Source organism: Equus przewalskii, chromosome 22, assembly GCF_037783145.1.
Source record: "Equus przewalskii isolate Varuska chromosome 22, EquPr2, whole genome shotgun sequence".
NCBI classification, from domain to species: Eukaryota; Metazoa; Chordata; class Mammalia; order Perissodactyla; family Equidae; genus Equus; species Equus przewalskii.
In genome coordinates this window covers 20,915,865-20,928,201 of record NC_091852.1, presented here as the reverse complement: position 1 = coordinate 20,928,201, position 12,337 = coordinate 20,915,865, and the positions used below count along the sequence as shown (strand labels likewise).

At 45.3% G+C, this 12,337-nt stretch overlaps 1 protein-coding gene across 3 annotated transcripts in view; it reads right to left on the bottom strand.

Moving 5' to 3' along the window:
* The window catches only part of KANK1 (KN motif and ankyrin repeat domains 1), a 199,323-nt gene extending 189,234 nt beyond the window's left edge, over positions 1-10,089 (bottom strand). The window contains exon 1 of one of the 3 annotated variants that reach the window (XM_070590466.1): positions 8,755-10,089. The gene's annotated coding sequence lies outside the window, so the exon portion shown is untranslated. The remainder of the gene's footprint in view (positions 1-8,754) is intronic. The other 2 variants (XM_008512747.2, XM_008512749.2) reach the window with 2 other exon arrangements.
* Between the last annotated feature and the right edge of the window lie 2,248 nt (positions 10,090-12,337).

Sequence of the window (12,337 nt, the reverse complement as noted above, 5' to 3'; positions counted from 1 at the left end):
CTTTGGTGGCCCAGGGTTCGCTGGTTCGGATCCCGGGTACGGACATGGCACTGCTTGGCAAGCCATGCTGTGGCAGGCGTCCCACATATACAGTAGAGGAAGATGGGCACTGATGTTAGCTCAGGGCCAGTCTTCCTCAGCAAAAAGAGGAGGATTGGCAGCAGATGTTAGCTCACGTCTAATCTTCCTCAAAAAAAAAAAAAAGTCACAGTGAATGGTAAAAAAATAAATTGATTGATTTAACAAATTAGAAAAGTTGAAAGAGTAAGACAGCATGAAGAAAATTTCAGTCTTCAAATATGCTGAATACTTCAATTCTCAGAACCAGTAGAATTTATTTATAAACTTCCATTCTTCAAACTTTTATTAGTTGTATATTCCTTGAAATACATCTCCCACTAAATTAAAACACTCCACCAGAAACGAATTTTATAGCATGGAGGAAGAGAACAGCTAGATCAATTAAAAAACTCATAGGAAGTCTCTAGATGAATTCTTTAACTGGCCTTGCTTGTCTATCTCATCAGGCCTTAAATAAAAAGAGCCTGAGTCCTTCTTGAGGCGCTCATCTTCACTAGTCTGAGGAATTCAATAGCACACATTTACCAGATTGGCTAAAATAAGACAACAGATAACAACAAGCATTGGCAAGAACGTGGAACAACTAGAACTCACACACCCACTGCTGGGAACATAAATTAATAAAACCACTTTGGCAGTCTCCACTATATCTGAAATGTGTGGCCCAACAGTTCCACTCCTAGATATATATCTAACAGAAGTGTACACACATGTTCACTAGAAAACATGCACAAATTTGTTCAAGACAGCACTGTTCATATTGGTCCCAAACTGGAAACAACCCAACGTACATCTCCAGTAGGATGAATAAACGGTGGTATATTCACACAATGGAAAACCAGGCAGCCATGAGAATAATCCATACCCATGTAAAACAACACGGATCAATCTGACACATATAACATGGAGGGATAGAAGCTAGACACAAAAGAGTATACACTCTGTGATTCCATGTAAATAAAGTTCAAAAACTGACAAAAGGAAACTACGATTTTAGAAGAACACTGTTTGGGTGAGAGTAGTGGCTGGAAGGGGGTATGATACAAAGATGGTCGGCTTGCGAAGGGAGATGAGTGAATATTTGGCAGAAAAGTGAGTCACAGCATCATACAATAGGGGCAATTCCAGCCCCTAAAAAGGGTTACTCTTAAGCAGTTATTTTTAAAGGAAAGCGCAGCTCTGCTGAGAAGAATACAAAGGGGGAGGGAGCGAGGATGGATGAATTCAGGCTTGATTTCTACCTTTGTTCTAATTATTTTTTCCTATTTTCCCCAAGATCAAAGGGTGAACCAGTCAGAATTACCAACAGAAATCTGAACAAATCTAGCCAAAAATGTAATGCAGATATCAACAAATTTACCTTCTTGCCTGTAAACATAAAATAAATATCAAATCTAGTTTTATCTGCAATATGCAATAAATGTAAATGAGCAAGAACAGAGGTTCCTGTGTGCATCTCAGGAGATCAGATAATTACGAAAAGGGATTAGTACGTCTTCTGAGAGCTAAACTAATCCCCATTGCTCAATTCCATTAACTAAATGAATTTTAAAAAAACCTTCCAACAGGGCTACAGGGTTCCTGACACTGAAATGTATAACTGTTTCCAATTACCTGATTGCTTCTGTAATGAAAAACAGCATGAGGATACTTATTTGTGACAGGTCCTTCTAGTGTATATATCCATACACAAATACGCAACTCAACAGTGTATCTGTTCTAAGATTCTTCATCAGGCAGAACATCATTTGCTTCCAGCATCCATACTTTAAATGCAAAGCTCAAGGCAACGAAAAGGTAAACAGGTATCTGAGTTTAAAAGCCAAAGAGAGAAAATAAAAACCGTTGGATTAAGTCACCTGCTGTGCTCATGCAGAGTCCATCCTCACAGACAATTCACACATCTAGTGGCTGGAGCGTTTTAATAAGTGCCTCCTTGTCAGGCCTCTCCCATTCAACACAGTTCCATTGTTCTCCTTCATTGCCCCTCCCAAACAGATACACACACCCCAACACACCTGAGTTTTCCACCTCTCTATGGCCTTGTCAAGTATAGAATGCTTTATTTAAAATTATAAAGGTAACTGAAAAAAGAGAACAAAAAATAATAGGATACCTAATCAAATTGGGAAGAACAGGGGAGGAGAAGAGAAGAGATGTGGGAGGTAACATAAATCCCACTTTTTCCTTAGCAGGGAGGTAACAGCTATTGTTAAATTTGTGAAATCAAGTGCACGCTGTGGCAGTTTAAAAAGAATACTGAAAATTCTCTGACATTCTTCCCATCAGGTGGCAGGTCAATGTCCCCTCCCCTTGAGTCTGAGCAGGCTTTGTGACTGCTCCAACCAATAAAGTTTGGTAAAGGGAAGTCATATAACTTCTGGGGCTAGGTCATAAAAAGCCATGGAGCTTCCAACTGGTTCACTTGAGGTGCTCATACCTTGAGTTAATTTTATGTGTCAACATGAAGGGTGTTTTTGGATGAGATTAACTTTTTTTTTTTTTGGCTGGGGAAGATTCACCCTAAGCTAACATCTGCTACCAATCTCCCTCTTTTTGCATGTAGGTCACCACCAGAGCATGGTGGCTGAGTGTTGTAGGTCTGCACCTGGAAACCAAACCCAGGCTGCCAAAGCAGAGCACCCTGGACTCAATCACTAGGCCACTGGGGCTGGCCCTGAGATTAACATTTTAATTAGTGAACTTTGGGTAAAGCAGAATGCCCTCCATAATATGGGTGGGCCTCATCCAATCAGTTGAAGCCTGACTAGGACAAAAAGACCAGCCTCCCTGAGCAAGAGGGAATTCTCCAGTAGACTGCCTTTGCTCGTCATCTGAACCACTGGCTCTCCTGGGTCTCCAGTCTGCTGGCCCACACAAGAGATTTTGGACTTGCCAGCCTCCATAATCGTGTAAGCCAATTCCTTATAATAAATCTTCTGTGAACATATACATATCCTATTGGTTCTGTTTCTCTAGAGAACCATGATCAATACACAGGGAAGCTGGTGGCCACATAACTAGTCTGACTACCTGGGGCCACGATGCTGAAGTCCCCACGTGCAGGAGCTCTGGTCCACAGTCAATAGTGAGCCCAGCCTTCCAGCCATCCCCTGCCAAGGCATACAACATGGGAGCAAAGCCTTCCTGGACCCTCCCGACCAACCCATTCACCAACTGGGTATGACAGAGACCTCAGTCGACATCACAAGGCGCAGACGGCCCCAGCCAGGCCCTGCCTGAATCCCTGACCCACGGAATCCAAAATACCATGAAACAATTGTTTAAGCCACTAGATTACGAGGCAATATGTTCAATGACAACCACCAGAAGAACTAAAAACACAGTCAACAGTTATCACACTGAGAAGAGACGGTACCTGAGCCGGGATCAGAGAGGAGCGATGGGTTTTCATTTTAAACCCTTCTTTGTTTTTTGCATTATTCTTACTATGTGCAAACACTACTTTAGAAGTTTAACAACACTGTACTGTATAACTGAAACTTGCTAAGAGAGTAGAACTTAAATGTTCTCACACACACACACAAAATACGTATATAGTGATGGATGTGTTAATTAACTAGAGGGGAGGAATTCTTGCAATGTATATGTATATTAAATCATCATGATGTACACTTCTAATGTCTTACAATTTTATTTGTCGATTACACCTCAATAAAGCTGGAAAAAATATTTAAAAATTAAAGAAACAACAGCAAATATGTTTAGCACGTACTGTGTGCCAGGCAGTCTTCTAAGTACTCTATGTGTTTTAACTCATTTAATCCTCACGATAACCCCAGGAGGGGCATGCTTTTAATTTGCCCATTTTATAGATGGGAAATTGAGGCATAGAGAGAGGTTTGGTAACTATGCCAAAGATCACACAGCAAGCAGCAGAACCTGGTTTCAAACTAGCCAGGCTGGGTCCAGAGCTACATTTCCACAAAGATCGCCAGGCTGGCTCAGCAGTCACGAGCCAATGGAAGAAGGTACAGTCTCAAGTTGCCATTCACCTGGGTCTCCAAGCATGTGACTGGCCATCCTATTATGTGTCAAGCACTGCTGGACTGCCTTGCTTCCTCAAAAGCCATTGCCTAAACAGCAATGCCCTTCACTCTAATCTCCACCTGGATACATCCTTCAAGGTCCAGTCTCCCTAAACATCACCCAAATCTCTCTACTCAGCATTAATTTCTCCATCCCCTACATTTCCAGAATGAGCCATCATATCGAATATTTACATCCTTCTGCCTCCTTCTACAATTCTGCATCTTTATATCTCCCCACCTGCTATGGGCTCTGTGAGGCTTTTTGCTCTCGCTATTTTTTCTGCCTTTATATTAGTTTGTTTATTTTCAGTAACTTCCAGAAAAAGAATGGAAAGGAAACCAGTATCCTCCCAATTGTGCAGAGTTGCCTGTGCACCATTAATCTCTCCCCTCGGGATGGCTCAGTGGTCTTTTTCCTTCCGAGACACCTGCTCCCTAGCCAATTTCTCAAGATCTCTTAAAGCTCAGTTCAAGTTTTAGTTTTTAGGGAAGCCAATCTTAACCACGCAGACAAGCAAGATCTCTTTTGACTCAGAACTCATATAAGCACTCAATATCTGTTAAGCGAACTAAATACTTCTGTGCCACACATAAGGATTCTGTCTAAGAGGCATTCGTAATTTTTATATATCATTTCTGGACAATAAACTACTTGGAATGGAATGGTCCTTCTTATATCCTCTAAAGTTCCTGGCTCAATATCTTTGCAAAAGATATCCTATAAAGAGAAACAGTATGTGACTGGTAAATGAGATAATAACAAAAGTTCCATTTACGCTATTTATAAAGAAGACATCACGGTCAACCCCATCATTATTTCGAGAATTGCAATTTAAATCAATGAGGCACCTTTTTGCAGGTAACATACTAGCAACTTTAAGACTTCTTTTATCAATTCTGTACTAGATTCATGGACAACTCAATTTCGCAAGTAGCAGTGTAACAATAAGGATCTAAAACCATAAAGTCTCTGGTTTATGAAATAATCCAAAAGAAATGAAAAAACATCTATGTACAAAGATGATCCCTGCAGCAACACATAGTGGTAAAACTCCAAAAATTAACACACATTTCCAGTAATGGAGGAATTGTTAAATGAAAACATATCCATGGGATTATGGACGTGTATAGAGGTTAAAAAGTCATAGAGACTAGAGTAATATTAAGATGTAGTGTTAAGACATAAACAAAAAACAAAATTGAATATTAGGATTATGACTCCATAAAAATATGAACAGATATGGAAAAGCACTGGTAGTGAACACAGAAATAATCAGTCTACCGAGATGGGGTAAATACAGGTCACCTTTTGTCCCTCTGCCAAATTCTATAGGTCTTCTGCTTTTGCAATTTAAAAAAAGATGGACAGAACTCTCATACCTGCCAGTAGAAGTATAAATGATACAGCCACTCTGGAATCTATTTGGGAGAATCTTCTAAACTGAACACTAGTTTAGAACTCAGTAATTCTACTCCCGAGTATATACCCTATAGAAACACGTGCACGTGTATCAAGACACGTACTAGAAGATTCACAGTCACACTATTTGCCATAGACAAATTTGGAAACTACTCAAACGCCCATCAACCCAACAGTGGATAAATAAATTGGGGTATAGTCACACATGGAATATTGGACAGCAATGGTAATGACAGAACTAACAGCCACATGCGACAACAGGGCTAAATCTCGCGAACATAATTTTGAGAGAAAGAAACCAGATACAAAAAAAAAAAAATACATACTATATGACCTCACGTATATATAACATGAAAAGAGGCAAAACTCATCAATGGTTGGGACAGTGGTTACCCTTGGGGAGAGACAGTGATTGGAAAAAACATGGGGGTCTTCCACAAAATGGCAATGCTCTGTTTCTGGTTATAAGTTTATGTTCACTTTGTGAAAATCCATCAAATTGTACACTTAAAATTTACATGTATGTTATAGTTCAACTTTAAAAATTACTTTAAAAAAAAAAAGAGATGGCACAAGCCAAGCCACCCATGTAACAGGCTTAAAATGTCCTGTAACACTTGAAACCAACTTGGCTTCTCTATTTGACTGGAGGGCGGAAGAGAAGCGTACTGGTGGTTGTGTAATTTGGATAGCTTCAACTCTGCTCACTAAAATGTGATTTTAAAACATGCACATATAATGCAACAAATGCCCGAGAGAAGTGCAATTTTTCATGGAAATCCCCTTTGCTGCTTCTGAATCTGCTCACCCCACAGCCACTCCGTTTTAACAAACAGCTCCCACCAGCACTCCCTTTTCTGACATTCTCCTACTCACCTCCCCACTTCCGGGAATTTCCGTCAACTAGACCCTTTCTCATCCCGCCTCCTCCTCCCTGGCCTAGGGGGTTAAGGCCTGAGAGCACAACAGCTCACAGGACTATTTGTGAGCAAATGCCGATACTCACGAAATGAACCTACGTCTTGAATATACCGATTCTAGCGGCCATTTGCCTGTGGTTTCTTTCCTTGGGGCCAGTTTGGATGATTTAAAACATAACTATTTTTAAACCTGCAGCCCTTTTTCTCTCTAATACCTCCTCCCCCAAAACACACACATCCACAAAACAGAACTCACTTTTGCTGGGGTAGAACCTCAACTAGAGTGATCTGTGGACTTGGCAAATTTAGAGTGCAGAATGAGAGCCCCAGCCCCGCCACGGGATAAAATGCATTCCTAATTTCTGTACCTTTTTTTTTTTTTGGAGGAAGATTAGCCCTGAGCTAACATCTGCTGCCAACCCTCCTTTTTGCTGAGAAAGACTGGCCCTGAGCTAACATCTGTGCCCACCTTCCTATACTTTATATGTAGGACGCCTGCCACCGCATGGCTTGCCAAGAGGTGCCATGTCTGCACCCGGGATCAGAACTGGCGAACCCCAGGCTGGAGAAGCGGAACGTGCGCACTTAACCGCTGCGCCACGAGGCCGGCCCCTGTACTATCTCTAAAGGAGGCAATAATTCCTCCACTGGCCGCTTCTCCTCCATCCTTAGAAATTATAATCTCACCATAGGACAGCCCATACTTAATTTTTTTCCCCACTGCCTCAGCAACAGCACCTTTCCCCAAGTCTATTAACTCAAAAAGAACCAAAGTTAATAACCTCTCAGTTTTCTCATCCAAGCTCCATCTTGGGAAAACGTCACCTTAAAATGAATGCGTGGAGGCTGGGGAAATGGGGAGTGATCGCTAATGGGTACCGGGTTTCTTTTCGGAGTAAAGAAGATGTTCTGGAATTAGACAGTAGTGATGACTGCATAATTTTGTGAATATACTAAAAACCACCGAATTGTACATTTTAAAACAGTAAATTAATGGCATGTTTATTATATCTGTTTTTAAATAAATAAAATGTGGGAGAGCCCAACTTTTTGGTAGAGAAAGTTGGATGAAAGGAGCAACTAGTAGATGAACAGCTAAGTACTACCTAAAAATCAAGTTAAATAAACTAATGAATTAAACATGAGGGCAGGCCCTGATGTCCGTCCAGCTCAGAGGTGAGGGGGTGACGGTGGAGCAATAACCTGCACAATTACAGATCTGGATGATTAACCTTCCTTGTTAGTTTCAGGTATCTCATTCTGATAGAACACCCATTAATACGACAAGACGAGCCACCGCAGAGACGACGTGCAGCCAGCGAGCGCTGGGGGACGCCATAGATTGTTTTTAACGCCGACTCCGCCAAAGCCCTCACCGAGTCACGCCGGCGCAGCACAACTCTTGCTGACTTGCAGGACCCACAGCCAAGAGGTGCCTCTGGAAGTTCCACGGGGACCCAGGTGGAGAGGGATGGATGAAGGGGAGGTGGCGGCCGTGAGCGCAGGATTCCTTGCGTGTTTGCCGAAGTGGCTTGGAAGAGGGGGGCGTTGAAGGATCAAGCCCACTTAAGGGCGCTCGCACCCTCCCTGGACAAGACCCCGCGGATCCTGCAGATGCCCCCACTGTCCGGGCCGGGGACGGCGGGCCCCAGTAGGCCCAGAGCTCTCCCACACCCCTCCCCCACCTCTCGACCCCTCCAACCCTGGCCTGAGCCATCTCCCAGTCGGCTGAGGGCGACCCGAGGCCACCTGCCGCTCTGGGATATAAAGGGGTCGATCGCCACTCCCTCCTGCGGAGCGGAGCCGACAACTTCTCCGGGAGACGCCTAGGAGTGGGTCTGCCACCCCATCGCGGGCTAATAAATGGCCCGGGGGCTCCCAAGGGCCGTGCGCCCGGACCCCGGGCCGAGAAGCGCCTGCACCCTCCCGCCGCCCGGCCGGGCCCGGACTTTCCCGCTGCCCCGAGCCTGGCGGGCGGCGCTCCCCTTCCAGCCCGGTCCTGCCCCGCCGCCGCAGCGCGCGCCAAAGCCGTCCGGCCGCGGGGCCCAAGGAACCTCTCGGACCCAGTCCCCAGGCCAGCCTCGAGGCCGCCGGGGGAACCCGGGCGAGGGGGAGTCCGCGGGGGTTGCCCTCCGCCACCGCCACGGCCGCCGGGCGCCCCCGGAGCGCGCCAAGTTTGCCCGACTGCGCGCAGAGCGGCGCGGGGCAGGGGTGAGGGTCCGGCCGCCCCCGCACCCAGCCCGGGGGGAAAGGGCGCAGTGTCGCCCCCGGCTCCACTCACCTCTAGGCGTTCCTCCCAACCTGCTGCGACCCGCCAGCCGCTCGCTGGCTCGGCCGCTGCTCCCAGACCTCGGAGGAGGGGGCGGAGCGGAGGGGGCGGAGCCGGCCCCGGCTTGCGAGCGCCAGAATTAAACCCTGAAACGCACCGGATCCACCCGGGCCCTGCAGAGCCTGCGAGGGCGAAGATATCGAGGGGAAACTAGCAAGCCTCAGACACCGGGTGGGAAACGACGTGGCTGCGCCCCGGAGCTGGGCGGAAGGGAGCCCCAGGCGGCTCCTAAGACCTCAGGGAACCCCGGCTCTCCGCGGCGCTGTCTTTGTACCCCAGGACCTGCGGGCGGGCGGGCCCAGTGCGCTTGCGCGCCGCTCTGACTCCACCATGCCCACGAGGCACCTTCGCGCACCTCCTCCGCCTCAGCCCGGCCCGCTGGCTTCTGCACCGCGAGAACGAGCGGGGAGTTCCCTCCGCCCCGGCATGTTCCTTCTGCCCACGTGTGTTTACTTTTTTCCCCGAGGGAAGGAAAAAAGTCCATCCCCCAGGGAGACTTGCGTCAGTTGGGTTCTGTTATCTTTGACAGGGAGGGTACCTGGACGCGGGAGGCGGGCATGGTTGATACCCCCGCCCAGCGCCTTTTTCCCGCCCCCTCCCTCCCCCTTCCTCCCCCTCCCTCCCCTCCGCTAAGAAATTGCTCTGTGTCGGTGGGTTTGTTCTCTGGCCCCTGGTGAGAGCACGACTCTGGAGCGGGCAGAGCTCTCGTTTCGTGCAGGTGCCTGAGCGGGACGGTCCCTGGCGGCTGAACTTCCCTGTGTTCTCTGGACGGGCTCTGTGTCCTCCGTGCGCTGGCTCCCGCTCGGCTGCAAGTCAGAGTTCTTGGTGGAAAGGAGCGGATGCGTGTCCGGAAGGGTGCAGCTGTTCGGGGGACGCCATAGGAGACGCAGCGCCTGCCTCGGGAGCTGAGGACCGCACTAGGAAGTCAGTCACTGGATTCAGAGCAATCGCAGTGGGTGCAAGAGAGAGGAGTAGGGATGAAAAGCTGTGACAGGAGTCTTCTTTCAAACTGAAGATGGTTTAAATAAACAGAGGAAGAGCCTGGGGGATCGGACGGGAGAACTGATTTCATAAAAACCAAGTAGTACCGAGGCAAAAACCATTAATGCCAGCTCTCCAATCACTGATTTTCTTCAGGAGGGGTGTCCTCCCCTGGGCTCTCCAGCACTGCAGAAACCTTCAGGACCTTACACACGTCATAGTCTTTTTGCAACTGGGTTAAAGTGAAGAGTCATCCAACTTCACTAGGCGAAATGCTGGCCTCTGGGTCGAAGAGGCTGTGAAATCAGTTTCCTTACGTGCTCACGGCAAAGCACGCCTGCGAATTCCTGAAATTGATAGCCCTTGTCTGTTAAGAGGACGGGCAAAGGGCCGTCAAAGATTCCCGCGGACAGGAAATGTCATTTTTAGTCTCAGCTCCTTTGCAGCTCACCAGGTGACAGTAAGCAAACTCTTTGAAAGGCCTCAGTTTCTTCATCTGTAGAAGAGGTTGTATGGATTCAGTAGATCTCTAAAATCTCCATCTTCCCCCCAAAAAGTGTCTACAATTCTATGAAGAGAATAATCATTCCCCAAGTGATGAGGGGAGAATCAGAGGCAGGGGGATCCTGTGTACACAAAGTGCCCTCCAGCCTTCATTCCTCCTTACTTACATTTAGTCGATAAACCTTTATTTCAGAGGCCCTGGAAAGTAAGCAAAGCTAATCAATCAAAAATATGGCAGATCCGGAATTGTTAGTGGATGTGTACTTGAAATTCTACTTCATTTTTAGCCATTTTTTTATTCAGATACGATCCACATACCATAAAATTACTCAAAGCGTACAATTCAGTGATTTTGAATATATTCACAAAGTTGTGCAACCATTACTACTATCTAATTCCAGAACACTTCCATCACTCCAATAAGAAACCCCATACTCATTGGCAGTCACTCTCCAGTACCCAACCCCTCCCCTTAGTCCCAGGTAACCACTAACCTACTTTGTCTCTATGTATTTGCCTGTTCTGGACATTTTATCTAAATAAAAACATGCGGTATGTAGCCTTCGGGTCTGGCTTCTTAAACTTAACGTTTGCAGGGTTCATCCATACAATAGCATGTATCACTACTTCATTCCTTTTTATAGCTGAATAATATTCCCTTGTATGGATAATACCACATTTTGTGTATCCGTTCATATATTAATGGACATTTCGGATTATTTCTACTTTTTGGCTCTTATGAATAATGCTGCTATGAAATTGATGTACAAGTTTTCATGTAAACATATGTTTTAATTTCTCTTGGGTGTATAGCTAGGAGTAGAATTTCTTGGCTATACAGTAACTCTGATTAACTTTTTGAGGAACTAACAAACTTTTTCAACATGGCTGTACTATTTTACATTTCCATTATGAGGGTTTTAATGTCTCCAAATCCTTGCCAACAGTTGTTATTGTCATCTTTTTGAATATGGATATATATATCCTAGTAGGTATGAAGTGGTATCTCGTGGTTTTAATTTGCATTTCCCTAATGGCTAATGATGCTGAGCATCTTTTCATATCCTTGTTGGCCATTTGTATATCTTCTTTTGGAGACATGTCTATTCAAATCCCTTGCCTATTTTTAAATTGGGTTATGTGTCTTTTTATTGTTGAGTTGTAAGAGGTCTTTACTTATATCTGGTAAGTGATACTAGTCCTGTAACTGATACAAGATTTGTAAATATTTTCTCCCGTTCTGTGGGTTGTCTCTTCACTTTCTTGATACTGACTTTTGCAGCACATATATTTAATTTGATAGTCGTGTATTGTTACAATATAACATAAGCTAACACATTATGAGCTAACATGTAATAGTTTTTCAGACTGTAACAGTAATGCCTGCCTATTATAGGAAAAAATCTTTGGAAAAATATAAAGAAGGATAGAGAAAAAAATGGCAATTACTTATGACTCTCCTCTAGATATAGCTACTGTCAAGATTATAGTAAATTTCCTTCAGGCCCTTTTTTAGCACATATTATTTATTTCTTTGCTGTCACCCCCCCACCCCCATGACATCATTTGGCCCTGCACTCCATTCTTGGGGTCATAACGAGGACTGTCCTCCTGGCAGCATCCCCAGATTCAGAACCTTCTCCTCTCCTTCCTTTCCCTTCAGAACTAATTTGTCTCTATGTATTTGCCTATTCTGGACATTTTATATAAATAAAAACATACAATAGGTATGTATGTACAATATGTATGTATGTACAATATGTATGTTTTTATTTATATGCCCATCCCCTCAGGATTCAGTTAAGCTAATCTAGTGTATTAATAACGAACATGACCACGAGTTACTCAAGATTTGCAGTTAAAGAGCATCTGCCTGCCCCGTGGCTGAGTGGTTAAGTTCGCGCGCTCCGCTGCAGGCGGCCCAGTGTTTCGTTAGTTCGAATCCTGGGCGCGGACATGGCACTGCTCATCAGACCACACTGAAGCAGCGTCCCACATGCCACAACTAGAAGAACCCACAACGAAGAATACACAACTATGTACCGGGGGG